Source organism: Manis javanica, chromosome 11 (genome assembly GCF_040802235.1).
Source record: "Manis javanica isolate MJ-LG chromosome 11, MJ_LKY, whole genome shotgun sequence".
Classification (NCBI taxonomy): Eukaryota; Metazoa; Chordata; class Mammalia; order Pholidota; family Manidae; genus Manis; species Manis javanica.
The window spans coordinates 59,650,556-59,665,031 of record NC_133166.1 but is presented as its reverse complement, the minus strand read 5'-3'; positions in this window follow the sequence as shown (position 1 = coordinate 59,665,031).

The window sequence follows — 14,476 nt, the reverse complement described above, 5'->3', positions numbered from 1 at the left end:
AAAGGGAAGACAAGTGACACAGAGAATTATATAATTGCAGCTGGGATAAGTGCTATAAAGTAAAATTGCAGGATCAGATTATTGTGAATGTAAAGTAAGGGAATCTGTTCTAGTTTGGGGGGTTTCTTTAATGTAGTAGCTTTTAGAGGAATACAAGAAGAATGCAAAGAGTAGGCACAAAAAGGAGTGAAGGCAAAGAGCCTTTGAAATGGAGGAACAGGTGTGGATTAAGTCCTTGAGTCTTTGAAAATTAATGAAAAAGAAGACAAAGAAGAAAAAAATTAAGAGAACAAAGATTTGTGATAGCCAGATAGAGTTTTGCAAAGTGCATAAACCTAATAATCTAAGAAATTGTAAAACATTCACTGAATTTGGCAGTTGGAAAGTTAGTGATGAATTTAGCAAGAACAGTTGTAGGAAATAATTATATGTGTTGGTGGGGATGCAGTAAGAAAAGGACAAGAGGTCATGTTACAGTGCAGAGAGGAATTTGTCAGGGTAGAAATGGCGGGAATGAGAGATCATTTTGAAGGAATTTGAAAGTGGAAGTAAAAAGATTACTGGTGACTGATGTTAACTAGAAGGATAAAAAGAGAATAAGGAAAGTTACTAGTCTAAGGAATATTAGCTTTATTTTATAGGCAATAACCATGGAAAATAAAAATATACATGGACCAACATTTGTATCAGAATTATTAATTTATGAGAATGAAATGGGAAATCAGTGAGATTTTAAATCCCAATATAGCTATACTTGAAGAAAGACAGGAAAATGCCTTAGATTTATAAAAATAAACTGTACTTTCTGCTCTGTATCATATGAATGGCCCACTCTTAGTGGGCCAATAAAAAGAGGATTTCCTGAGGAACCATGGATTCATGATCTCTATATTCAGACTGGTTGATAATTTACAACAGTTTGAAAGAACAAGAAACAAAGACTTTTGATAAGTTTCCTGACTGGCTAATTAATCCATTTTAGTCGATTCTTTCATTCTTTATATACAAGGAAGTAATGAAAGTCGCATTTCATGGAAGAACAATGAAACATGAAATTCAAAATACTACAGAGTCCATAATAGGAATAAAATTAGGTTATCATCTATTAAATAATGTACTAATTGACATCATAATAGCTCAGACCAAAAGAGTACAGCTACCATTTTTCCAGTACATTCACATAAGAACTATGATAAATAGAAGGAATGCAGGATTTTAAACTTCTGAGTAGAATATGGAAGAGGATTTTGAGGAAGGTAGTAGAAGATTTATTATTCCATAATATGAAATGGATGAAACCTCTCAAGACCAGATTACAGGTAAACAACTTGCTGTGAACACCAAGACACAGAGACAAGAAGTGGTGTAATAAACCTCTTTCATCTTCAAGCTTCTCATTTAATGCTCACTTGTATGACCTGTGTTACTAATCTAAGGATCTGAAAGCTTTTTAAATTTTATTGGTACTTATTCTAAGAGAAATGATATTAAATTAGCAAGAAATGGACAATGATTTCTAATTTATTTTCCCATAAAATGTTATTTACAAGCTATCTTGTAAATATCTCCTTAAACTAATACAAGATAAGCAAGATCTATTTTTCACACAATAATTCATTTACTTTTATATTAATACGTAACATTTTGGAAAGCATATGAAAAAGTTGGCCCGGAACCTCTTTGCTGAATCATGACTGGGTTTCCCATGCTTGGCTTGAGGGTCAGAATAAAATATTTCTATGCTAACTATCAAGTAATGAAAAAAATCAAGTTTCATGGCCAGGTAACCTCACCTGGATCAAAATTATAATTGTTAGAGGTGAGAACACAGTAGAAGCAAAAAAGAAAGAAAAGATTTTTCAATCAGATACAGAGTGTTTAAAACAAATTGACAGTCTCTCAATCTATAGACCTAAACTGGTGGTTTGGACTCAACTGGATGCTCATTGGCACAGCATCCATGGAAGTCCATCATCATTTCATTTCAGGCTGTCTTAGCAGTTCCCCAAATGGAAAATTTAGTGTAGAATTTAGATAGATTCCCTGTGTGGAACTGAAATACTTTCCATATTTTAATTGATTAATTAAAATGGATTAAGCATCTAAACTCTTTTTGTACTCAATAAATCAAATGTATACATTGAGTTTTGACCTTTACTCCTTTATCCTAAAAACATGACTACAAACATGTTTGCAAAACAAATGACTTTTATTGTTCTTTATTTTGTTTTTTACCTGAGAATTGCTCAGCTGTTCCATCACTATGGAAAATGTCCTAAAGTTTAAAATATTTGTTTCGTATTTTTCCTTAAACATTTGGCACAGTCATTGTATTTAGTGGCAATTTCCTTGGATCAAGTCACACCCTATTAGACTGACCCATTAGTCTTGAGTTCCAACCATAGGAAAATTTGGAATAGACTTATCAGTCTAAAGGGAAGGGATAAACTATCATGAAACCATTGCATCTGTTCTAATTCCAAATATTCAAGTCTTCAATTTCAAGTATTTTTATTGTCTTAGTAATCATGCAATCATTAATTACAATATTTTAGCTTTTATTTTTATGTTCCACATTTTCATTAAAAAAAGAAAAGATTTGGTTTCTTTTAAATGGTGTAGCTCTCATATTTGTGTGAGTATAGTATGTATGCTTATGTAAGTATGGATTAAGTTCATGTGCTTATTTCTTATATTTGCCTTTCTTTTGCTACTCACAGACACAGATTTCATCAGTTTTTAGTGAAGATGTAAAGACTGGTTTTTCTCTTCTAGTATTTTCATATCTTTAAACCAGCACAGAAGAGAGCCAGCTTATATGCTTTTTTATTCTTTATTAATTTGTGCATTTGCTACTGTCAGATTCAAAATATTGAATTTATGGTGGTATTGGTACTGAAACTGAGACCTTGAAATTGAAGTCCTGAAGAAATCCACTAGGGATGTACAAGGAATAAATGTAAAAGGCAGAATTTATTGTTTTGCAAAGGTGATGCTAATTCCTCTGTTCTTGATACTTCTAATGACTATCTTACTAAATAGAGCTGAGTTAATATGGGCTATTGGGACTTCACCTCCTGGCCTCAATCATATTTCTGCCAAGCAATGTGTTTCATCAGAAGACTTTTAGAAAATGTCCAATATGATTCAGTTTTAGAATAGGGGCTCACTTTGTTTTCCTCTAAATTTTGGGGTTCATGTGAAGTGGAAAGCTTGACTGCACTATACTGAAACACAAAGGGTAACACATAATGATACAATGAATTTTAAAGTAAAATTCATGCACTAGTTACCAAACACCATAAAATTACGGCAGTAAATGTAAAATGAAATTTGCAAAAATCAGTTACTTCTGTTTCATGGCTTAAAACATTATTTACAGTTTATAGGTATTTTTGCCCAAATAGTCTCCCTACTCTTTATTCAGCTTTGCTTTAAAACCTCTTTTTAAAAGGTTAGAAGGGAACTTGAAAGCCCCAGAATTATTTTAAATCTCTTTTTAAAGTTCTTTTCTGTCAAGTTTCCTTTTAGCTCTATTTCATCCCTATAATTTTTCTATAATACACTAGCAGAAAGCCTTTGAAATCTCAAATCAACTGATAGATAGCAAAGTAATAGATACATCAGAAATCTGGCAAACTACATAGAATTAATTTCCAGGTCAGTTATTTGATTCTAAGAGGAAGAATTTCACTTGAAGAAGAGTTTATCAGGATCAGGGACAGCAAACTTCTACCTGCCTGTTGATGATCATTACTAGTAAATACGATCTCACTGGAACACACATTGGCTTACGCATTCACTGTCCAAGGTTGTTTCACACTATAAAGCAGTATTAAGTACTTGCAATTGGAACCCTATGTCAATGAAAAGCTTAATCCTTTACTATTTTACCCTTTACAGATAGTTTGTAAACCCTAGAATGGAAGATGAAAATTATTCTGTGCAATCATGAGCAATCACTTATGTAATATTAAATAATTAGTGATAGTTTGACTCTCAAGACCCATATTTGCATCACTCAAAACTACCTTCTTTCCACTAGTTAATTTCTACACTGCCCATTAGTATAGTGTAAGTTGAAACAGCATGATATTTATGAGTAAGTGAAATTTCACACTGGTTACCCCCATGACTTAAAATATTGCCTTGGAGATTATTTCAGTACCTCATTGGTTATAGAATTTATTACCACCTTCAGTGATTTTCATTGCATCAGAGCAAATTAACAAGAATCTCATTATCCAAAGAAAACTAGCCAATGGTTTTTGATCAAGAAGGCTTTCTTTTTGTAAAGAAAAGAATAAAGCTAAAGCATCTTAAAGACAAGTAAGGCTCCTAGAAACTTTCACACTATTCTATGCTGATCTTATATGTTGATTAGATGGTTCAGTTAAATGCTGTTTTCCTGAAAAAAATATTTATTTTGCTGTGTTGATGATTCCTTGTTAGCTAGAATTATTAGGGGAATATAGTCAGGCCTAAAAATAAAAAAGACAGGTGTTCAGACAACCATGACAAATTTCAATGGCTTGATTACTTCTCTGTGGTAGATTATTTGATTTATTGTCTGAAATAACACAATTACATTGTGTTCTACTTCCATCTATAGTTGCACCAAGTGAAGATAAAAGAATAAATTAAACTGGTTTCAAGTACATTTTGGATAATAATTGCAGAGGATTTGAAAGTTGGCAGGCCAGTTGAAATGTGCCCAAAATTCACTAAACCTAATATTTAATATTTTGAGGATTCTGACTTGACATATATTTCAACTTTCCATTTATCTTCCAAGTGCTTTGGACCAAGTTCCAAATCTCCATTTGGAATAATGAACAATAAGTAAATTTTTCTTTGCCTAGTTATCCAAGATAAGAATAGCTCCTACAAGATCATTTTCTCATAAATATTCTATCCATAGCCTCTGCTTCCCACTTAAATGTCTAAGTCAGCCTTTCTCAATTCTGAGTCTACACTGGAAGCACCTTGGAAGGTTTTTAAAAAGTGATATTCAAGCTGTATATATACAGATTCTTACTGAACTGGTCTAGGTGGAGCCAAAGCATCAATATTTTTTTAAAGATTCCCTTGTAGTTCTAATGTATACCAGAATTGAAAACTGTTGACCTAAATGCTTTAGAAACCACAGACAGCTAGATCCTATGAATGACAAACCCAGTAGACTGGCAGTAGAAGGAAAGCATAAACTTTCTGATGGAGGTTGGAGTAGATTTGATGCAGCATAGCAATGAATGGAAACTTAGTTTCTAACATTGCTTGTAAGTAAACAGCTCTACTTCCCAGATTAATAATAATGCCATACATTTATATGATATACCATTTGCCATGTGATTTCATACTTAGCCAATTCTTGCTGGTGGTTTAATGACTGTAAATGCATGTGAATATAAACTACTTGTGCAGAACATAGTTGTTAACTATGTGCTTTTATCATATGAATGAATTTAAATGGCTATCATAATCCTTGGGCTAAAAGCTAATACCTCTCAGATTGTGAATATAGATGGGACCTGGGATGTAGGAATAAAGTTATGATTTCCTATCAAAGGACAACTTGAAGAAAGAGACAGTTGTGTACCTTTTTTAGGATAAGAAGGATATAAGCTTCAAAGAAGACACTAAGTTGAATTTCCTAGATAACCAGTCAAGGGTTCCGCCTATCATATATCTCTCCTGGGGCAGAGGAAGATGCACAGAGGATGGCAGAATGAAAAGCCACAGCTTCAGCTTTAGCAGTATGGTGTGTAATCCTGTGATTCAGCTTCTGGATGTTTCCCATGAAACCTATGGGGTAAATAATGCCTTAAGGTGACCGTAGGCTACAGGACGAAAATGAGAACACCTCAGAATAGCTTTAGTCTTTCACAAATGTAATTAAATGTCCTTCATTTTCTTTCCTTCTCTTTTTCTTCTTCTTTTTACTTCTTTGATTCACTTTTGAAGTTTTAATTTTAAATGACAAAATTAACACAAACTGTTGTAATAAAAACATTAATTCAATACAGAGACATGTGAAGATGACACTTACTACTCATGTGCTCATGTGTCCTAGGTAACCAGCGTTAAAAGAAACGTATACTTGTTTCCTTCAGAGGAAAGAGTATTTTGTGTAGCAGCAACTAAGTAAACAGCTCTAAACTGAAGTCCCGAACAGTTAGGTCCATGGATTTAGAATTCCTGTGTGAATCTTGCCTCCACCATTCACTAAAAAGGGAGCAATTTAAGCTCTGAAGTCTTTGTTCATTCATCTGTAAAATGAGAATAATAGCCTCACTATACTGTAAAGCCAGGCTTTCAGTTGCGAGACTTTCTGTGAAATTATGTATATAAAGTATTAGGATAGAGTCTGATATCTAGACAATTACAATTCAAGTATAACTTTTATCACCAAACAACGGTTAAACTGATTACCTCATATATTGTAGAAAAGGAAATCAATCTCCAAGTTGTTTCTCTCCACTCTGTACAAGAGATATCATCCAGTGCACCAAGACAGGACAGCCCACAGCAAGATGTCCCTACAGGAGCCAAGCGGGACCACAGCTTTCGCCGAGTTAGTTCAGGAAATTGCTTGACTTAAGTTGGATGTGAGTGGGTATTTTATATCATTCTGTATAGAAGGCTCTTCAGACCAAAGACAGATATTGGTGCTGAGGGACCTGCATGGTGATTTTTCTCTCTCTCTTTTTTTTTTTTTTGTTACTGGGGAGGGATTTTGTGTAGGTGGGTGAAATGAGGCCACTGGCTTGAGTAAATAAGTCAATCCAGCGAGGAAAAAATGGCTTTTAATTTTCTCAATCCCTTTCCTGAGAAAAGCTTACATTTTACCCTTCAGGAGAGGGAGGCATCCATTATTAAAGCACTAGATACTCTGTTTCACATGGAGAGCTATATATCTTATCTTCAATACTAAATACAGAGTAAGTTCTCAATAACTATGGGAAAATGGATGGATGAATGGGTGGATAAATAAAAGGTATGGCCCTCCCATCCCACTTTTGCTTTCTACTAAAAAGCCAACAACAGTCTATGTTTAAAAGCATGTCTTTGGGGTCATTCGGAGTGTCACTAAAAATTTCTCAATCTTGCAACAGCTCTAAGCTTTCTTGTCTCCTAATTGAGGCTCATATTCCCTCCTTGTTATGGTGCTTAGATTACCTGAGATATTGTGTGTGAAAAAAAATTTCCCAAATAATAATTATTATTATTGGAGAAGTTTTATTGAAAAGAAATGGACTGGTGTGATGCACTAAAAATTGAGCTTTATATGGACCTGGAACAAAATAGGAGATTATGAAATATTTGATGAATTGATGAATGAATAAGTGAATGAAAGAAAACATCTTTAAACATAAAATTAGATCAAAGCTGAGCTTCTGTTAATTGACATTATACCTAGAATTATTCATACAAGATGATTATTTATATACTATGGTAGAAGTCATCCAAGTACAGCTGTGGGCCAAATCCATCTTCCACACCCTATTTTTGCATGGCTCATGTCAATACAAAATTTATGGAAATTTGCTTTCCCTCTGAATGTTTAAAGTATCTGCATAATAGCCTCAATTTTGCCTCTTGACCCACAAATCCTAAAATATGTACTGTCTAGTTGTGCACAGAAAATATTTGCTGAGCCCATGCAATACTAGAAGCTCTAAGAATGTAAGCTAAATTTGAAAGATATGCCATTATCTATTCAGGACCCAGCTCTCTGCCTGGCACCTGGGAGACACTCAATGACTATTTAATGAATGAATAAATAAATAAGTAAATGTATGGCTGTATTCTTCACTTTACTCCTCAACCCCACACATACCAATCTTTAATGGAGAAAATATTTATCGTCAGAGTTCTCAAAAACACTTAAAATTTTACCCATAGGAAAAGTAACACTAACAATATGACCAAATTTCTAAAATGCAAATTGTTCAAGAACATTTCAGAAATGGAGTATATTGATTGGAAATTATTTTTTAGTTGCCTCTAGAGGCAGAATGTACTTCTCCATTTCATGGTTGAAATTCTAGTGGTGTGTACTTCGACATCTGGATATTGCATGAAGGATGATTTTTAAAGAGCAGAAAAGCTTAAGCATAGAGTCTACCTGGGAGCAGTTGTCTTTTGCGGGCCCTTCCTTTTGCTTTGAAAAGTTTCAGATGTGGGGAATTGCATATCCAATTATGCTAATGAACCACAGAGGAGGCTTCCTGGCTTCACTCTGTGTAGTAGTCACAGTGTGGAAAGACTTCCTCCTGATACAGTTCAGACTACAATATTTACATGACTTAAAGCTAAGCACTTTCAAGATTCTCAGTAAAAATAGAACAGTCCATTTAATTCTATGTGCCCTGTATTGCTATTTATAAAATCTATCAACCTCTATTTTCATATTTCTCCCTTTGTTTTCGTGATTGAAAAATTTTCTACTTTGATTTCCTCTGGTTTTTAGTGTAAATCAAATAGTTTTTTGAAGTAGGTAATGTAAGCATAATTGATAAATATAAACTATGCTTACCATTATGTTTTGGGGAAATACCTGGGTTAAATGATGATTTTCTCTCCTCAAACAAACAAGCAGTACATATTTATTTACAGGTGCTCCCCTCACAACATCATGGGGTTTGGGGTAAGACTGATAATGGAAGGACATGTACCATATATTTAAATAGTTGTAAGTTATAAATTCAGCTTATAAACTGGTAAATTAAAGGTACTCCATCTTCCTACATCGACAAAAGTGCCTTTATTCCATCCTGGAAGGAAGATATGAATATAACCTTTTTGGACTCCCAAAAGAATACAGAGGCTCAGGGGACAGTCATGCTGAAATCTCATCCCCTTCTCTTCTTCCTCACCTGTTCCACCCAGCTTTTCCAGGGACCACAAAGATGGTAAACCACCCAAGTTCATCACATTGCCCCTTGGACATCTCTCAGGCCTTGGGGTGTGCCATAGCCTGCCTTAAATTGGCCCAGGAATGTTTGGATGGAGAAATCTAGGGTCCCGGGTAAATGGACTGTGGATTACAATGTAGCTGCAGGCTTTGATCCGTGTTCTCTTGAACCTGTAGTTTCCTGTCTCCAGAGGGAGGCAGGACCATATGGCTAAAGTGGGCCTTCTGAATCCACGGGACCCTGGCAGGGCCTCCTCTTGAGAGTGATACTATGTAGGGCAATGCAAAGAACATTGACACTGAAGTTAACCATAGGTTCAAATCTCAGTTCTGCCTCTTAGTAAGATTCTGACCCTGGTCAAGTTACTACTCAAACTCTGAATTTGGTGTTCTATCAGCCAACTCTACTATGAGTTTGTTGTGCAATTTAAATATGATAATGATGCAAAGCATTAGACCAGTGCTGTATGTTCAATAGACATTGTTATAACGTTAGTTCTTTTTACTATTGTGAATTTAATAAATATTTAGTACTTAGCTATAAAATGCCCAGGCATGTGCCTAATGCACGATTGTATACAAAGTATTATAAAGAGGTAGTTGGTAGCTTTTGAGAAAAAGCAGCAGAGTGCTTGCTGTATGCTGTGCTAAGCATTGCAAATAAATGATGTCAAATTAATCCTACTAGTTAAGTGCATTTGTATCCACTTTACAGAGGAGCAGACTGTGTGGACATACGGTTAAGTGAGTTAGAAAGTAATAGAGGTGGGTCTAAAATCCAGGTATAATTCAATATTCCATTCTTCTAAACATTCATAATCATAAGACATTTGGTGAAGAGTAGGACTAACATAAAGTAAATCACCAAGAAAACATTAAATAATTATTAAATTTAGTATATCAAAGCCCAGCTATCAATTCTTAGCATAGTGTTGATAACAGAGACTTGTTAAAAGGTGCTATTTTCAAGTTAAAATATATTCTTTACTAAATGGATTCTTTCTCCCAATCTAATTAGTGCATGGCTGTTGTGAAGACATCTCCAAATTCCCTTTAACTTTTAAGTAGTGTTGAATCCAGTCTTTGCTGGACCTAGACACATGATGTAGGAGACTCTAACCCCAGCACTACCACTTCAGTGTGAGCTATGATATCACGACATAGAAGGTACTTCTTAGAATGTGGATTCCAAGGCCCCACCTAAGGCATAATGAATCAGATTCTCTGACTGTATGGCTGGTGTGGATAGAGGGAAGGTTCCTACAGCCAGGATTCTCACCTGAAACTAAACTACTTGATGGTGGATCTGGCCTGGTGCTAGTCTACTGCTTCCACCCCTGTTGGCAATAAGCTATTATTGACAGAGTCACTATATAAAAAAGCTCTGCCCAGTGCTCTGGGTGGAGGCAGAGATGAGGGAGGATTACAGACCTGCAGACTATTGAATGCAGTCGTAATTCTAGTGCTCAACCTACCACCAGGAGAACAAGCAGGGTAATAAACCCTTTCACCCCAAGAACATTCCATTGTCATTCATCAGTCTCACTGAACCCATAGCAAACTTGCCTGGGGCTGAAACCCATTGGCAAGATAGCTGGGAATCTGAATTTTAATAAGTACACCAGGATAATTGTTACCATACTCATCTTTGACCCTTGAGTCTTTCTCTGATTTAAATAGTTTAAAGGAGGAGCCAATTTTTTAAATTGCTTTGCAGGTGATTTTAATTTTGCAGCCAAGGTTAAGAACAGGCAGGAGATGTGTTTCTTTTTAGAATTCGAAGATCTCAGGTAAAATTAAGTTTTAAATGTGAAAGATTGCCTGGATATATTCAGCAAATGTGTTCATTAAGGCTTAATTGTTTACTATGTGCCTGGCAGTGTGCATGGACATGGGCATGAAGAGGAAAGGGAAAGGATACATGCTTTCATGTACTATAAGGCTGAAGGACGAGACCTCTGAAGAACTAACAGGTAACAAAACAGCATGAAATTGAAGAATTGGGAAACATTCTTTATACTTACTTTCATTGGAAGGAAGTTATTATTTATATTTTAAAAGAGGCAAGGGCATGTCATGCCATTACAAATACAAAGCCCTATGAATAAAAGCTTAGAACAAAGACATAGCAGTCATATTGTGATTTTTAATAGATTTTTCAATGAATTTATTGATTATTAACTCTAACATCTCTATGTTTTTTTTAAATTTTATTTATTGATTATAAAATTTTACTCAGACTCCCTGCATGATTCACAACCAGCAGCTTATATCAGGAGGCTGCTTTAGATTTTATGATGATATGAGTGGAAAGTTTTTCAAGAACCTTAGTTTTCAAGGCTGAAAGTGTTTAAGCCCTGCTATTTGACTGGTTTCATCTGCTTGCTTCTCCCTGTTTAATCAATTCATATCTAGTTTAGATTGATATCTGGCTGAGTTGGGACATGTTTGATCTTAAAAAAATAAGGGTCCAATAATAAATAAATACCCAATGGAGACTTTTAGGTTTGATCTAGGTGAAAAATCTCTTTTATCATCAGGCATCTTTGATACAGGTGACCCTCTCTGGCCTTTTGATGTGCCAAATGCTCAGGATGGGAGATAGTCTTAACATACTAGCAAATCCAGTTTCATCTCTGTGAAGGTGAAAAACTAAATGACTTTTAGGCAAATGAGAACCACATACACATGCAAATCAAGGCTCCGGTTCCTTCCTTCTACTATATTGTCCAATTGCTCTATCAGCATGAATTGGTTAATAAGCCTTTGGTTCTAAATTTGTTTCTTGTAGCCTTTTTTTTTACCTGTATTATATAATTCACTTTAATATGTTAAATCATGGCTAACAAAATACTTTTAATATTTACTAGGGCTTTACACATTTTCAATAATAATGACAGAAAAGTAATGAATATATATTATGGATCAGGCATGGTGATAAAATTGTAAAGAATACAGAGGCGGGATCTAGTGGGGGATGCTGATGCATACATTAGGAACAGTACACAGGAAAGGCTTCTATCCCACCCTTAGGGAAACAGATAAGACTGCAGAAAATTCTTAAAGAATAATAGACAGAAATGAGCTAGTGATCATTTAGGGCATTGGAATGGGAATAAAAACAGTGGATGGATTCAGGAGATTATTAGTTTTCAAGGCTGAAAGTGTTAGCCTTCAACAAAATATAGCATTGAATATATTTTAGGTGTCTTCAATAAAATACAGCATTGAATTTATTTTAGGTGTACAAGGGAAGGGAAAATGAATGCTGAGATTTAATTTTCAACTTGGGGAAATTACTGCAATGTAGTTCCATTCACTGATGTAGAGAACAAAGGAGAGAATTTGGATGATAAAGTGGCAACCCTCTGGGGCCTGTTTGAATTTGAAGAACTATGAGACTTAAAGCCAAAGAGCAGTAAACACTGGAAAACATGGTCTGGAGCCAGAGGGAAAACTGGGCTACCAATAGGGATGTGTGAGGGTCTTGAGCATAATGGTACTAACTGATGCCCTCAGAGTGCATGAGATTTCAGACGGAGGTATCAGCACCAGGGAGGGGTGTGCTAGTGTGTAGTATTTTTGCAATCAGCAAGTAACAACAGAGGAGGCTAGTAAGGGACCAGGTCATGCAGAGCTTTGCAATCAGCTAAAAGAGGTTTGGACTTTTTTACTTTATGTCCTGAAGACATATTTTATTTGTTTTAAATTACATGTATATTGTAAATAAGCAGCTCATAAGTATATGTGATTTGTGTGTTTGTAGGAAATTGTGGAGGTCTCTGTTCTGTTCCTATAGGCAAAGAGGCCAAGGGAATGGCAACCTGGCAGGCTAGAGTCATTGAAGACTCTAAGGTCAGTGGTTATCAGAGATCACAGGGTAACGCTGGTAGTGGGATCTCCTGCATTTGACTCAATAAATACGTTTCTTTAGGATAGTGATAAATAAGAGTGAAGGAAGAATCATACTTAGCAACTAGGTTATAGAGGTGGAACAAAGCAGTTGCAATGAGGCACACCTTTCATTAGGAAGACTAGATCAAACTTGTGTCCTTTTGATGGTACATGTGTCCGAGTAAGCTCACTGTAACACTGGTTTTCTAATAATTGACTAATCAAAAGTGGTCATTTTAAGTATAGAACAGAACCTGTCACTAAGTTCAGAGCAAATATTTGTAAATGCAGTGATTAAATGGTATCATAATAACAAATACTTACTTTCCTTTAGGTTCACAGAGACAAAATTGCAATCTTAAATTGTGTACTTGTAATAAAACAGAATTTTTGTTTTCTTTGGATCCAATCTTTTTTTTCCTTCCTGTAAGCAAGCAAATTCCGGTAGCATTCATGTGATGTGGTCTAAATAGAATTCTCAAAATATGGTCACTTCCCAGGGAAATTTCTAAGAAAACAGAGAAAAGGTAGGGATAATCCAACAGGACCAACCACAAAAATCGGTTCAGGATTTTTACATTTGGTAATATGGGAATGATCAATACTTTGAATGAATAAAAAAATGGTTCTGGAAAGACAAAGATTTGGGCAAGGAAACTGGCTGTGCTTTGGCCAATTATTTTGCTTCTCAAAATGGTTGTGTTCTCTTTTTAAATGTATTTTTTTCATTTTTAACATTTGATTTTGAAGTAACTTCATACAAAAAGTCACAGAAACAGAACAGGGGATTCTCATATACACTTTATCCAGTCTTCCCAAATGATGATATTTTATGTAAACACAATGATCAAAAAATTGTGAAATTAACAGTTATGTAATACTATCTCAAATTTTGTCAATTATCCCAGTAATTTCCCCTCCCTCCCTCCCTCCCTCCCTCTTCCCCAGATCCAATTCAGGATTCCACATTCCATTTGGTTTTCACATTCCTTTAGTCTCATTTTTAATCTGGGGGAGTTCCTCAGTCTTTCCTTGTCTTTCATAACCTCTATAATTTTAACTGGACAGAAATTTTGTAAAATGTCCCCAATTTGGTCTGATGTTTTCTCATGATTAAATTCAAGTTATGATTTTTTGGGAAAAAAACAAACATCACAGAGGGATGTATGCCCTTAAATGTTGGGACTTCAGAGGTGTCCTGTTTATTCATCATTATTCTCTTTGGCAGGCAGATTTTTACCAAATGGAGAAATAGACTTTGGAGTTAAATAGGGATTGAAATATATGTTTTATTATTTATAAAGCTGAATTGGACAATAGCCCTTAAATTTGAATCCACTCTGTCTTGAATTAAGCCCCTCCCTCAGGCAAGGCAGAACTAGCTGGTAGAGACCTACAGGACCTCCCGTGCGCAGGCTGGGGCTGCTCAGGGACACTTACTCTAAGGAGGAAGTAGTTTTCTCCCCAACAAGACAAGAAAAGTATTTATAAACTTCTAATTTTATGCACCAGCAAGACTTTGCAAGGGAGGCATTAATTTATTCCCAAGAAGACAGTAATAATAACATAGTAAAAATTATATTATAGAAATCAAAAAAACATCAAGGGTAGCTAACATCGCAGAATGCTTTTTATGTACCAGTAACTGAGAGGCATTTTTGTATA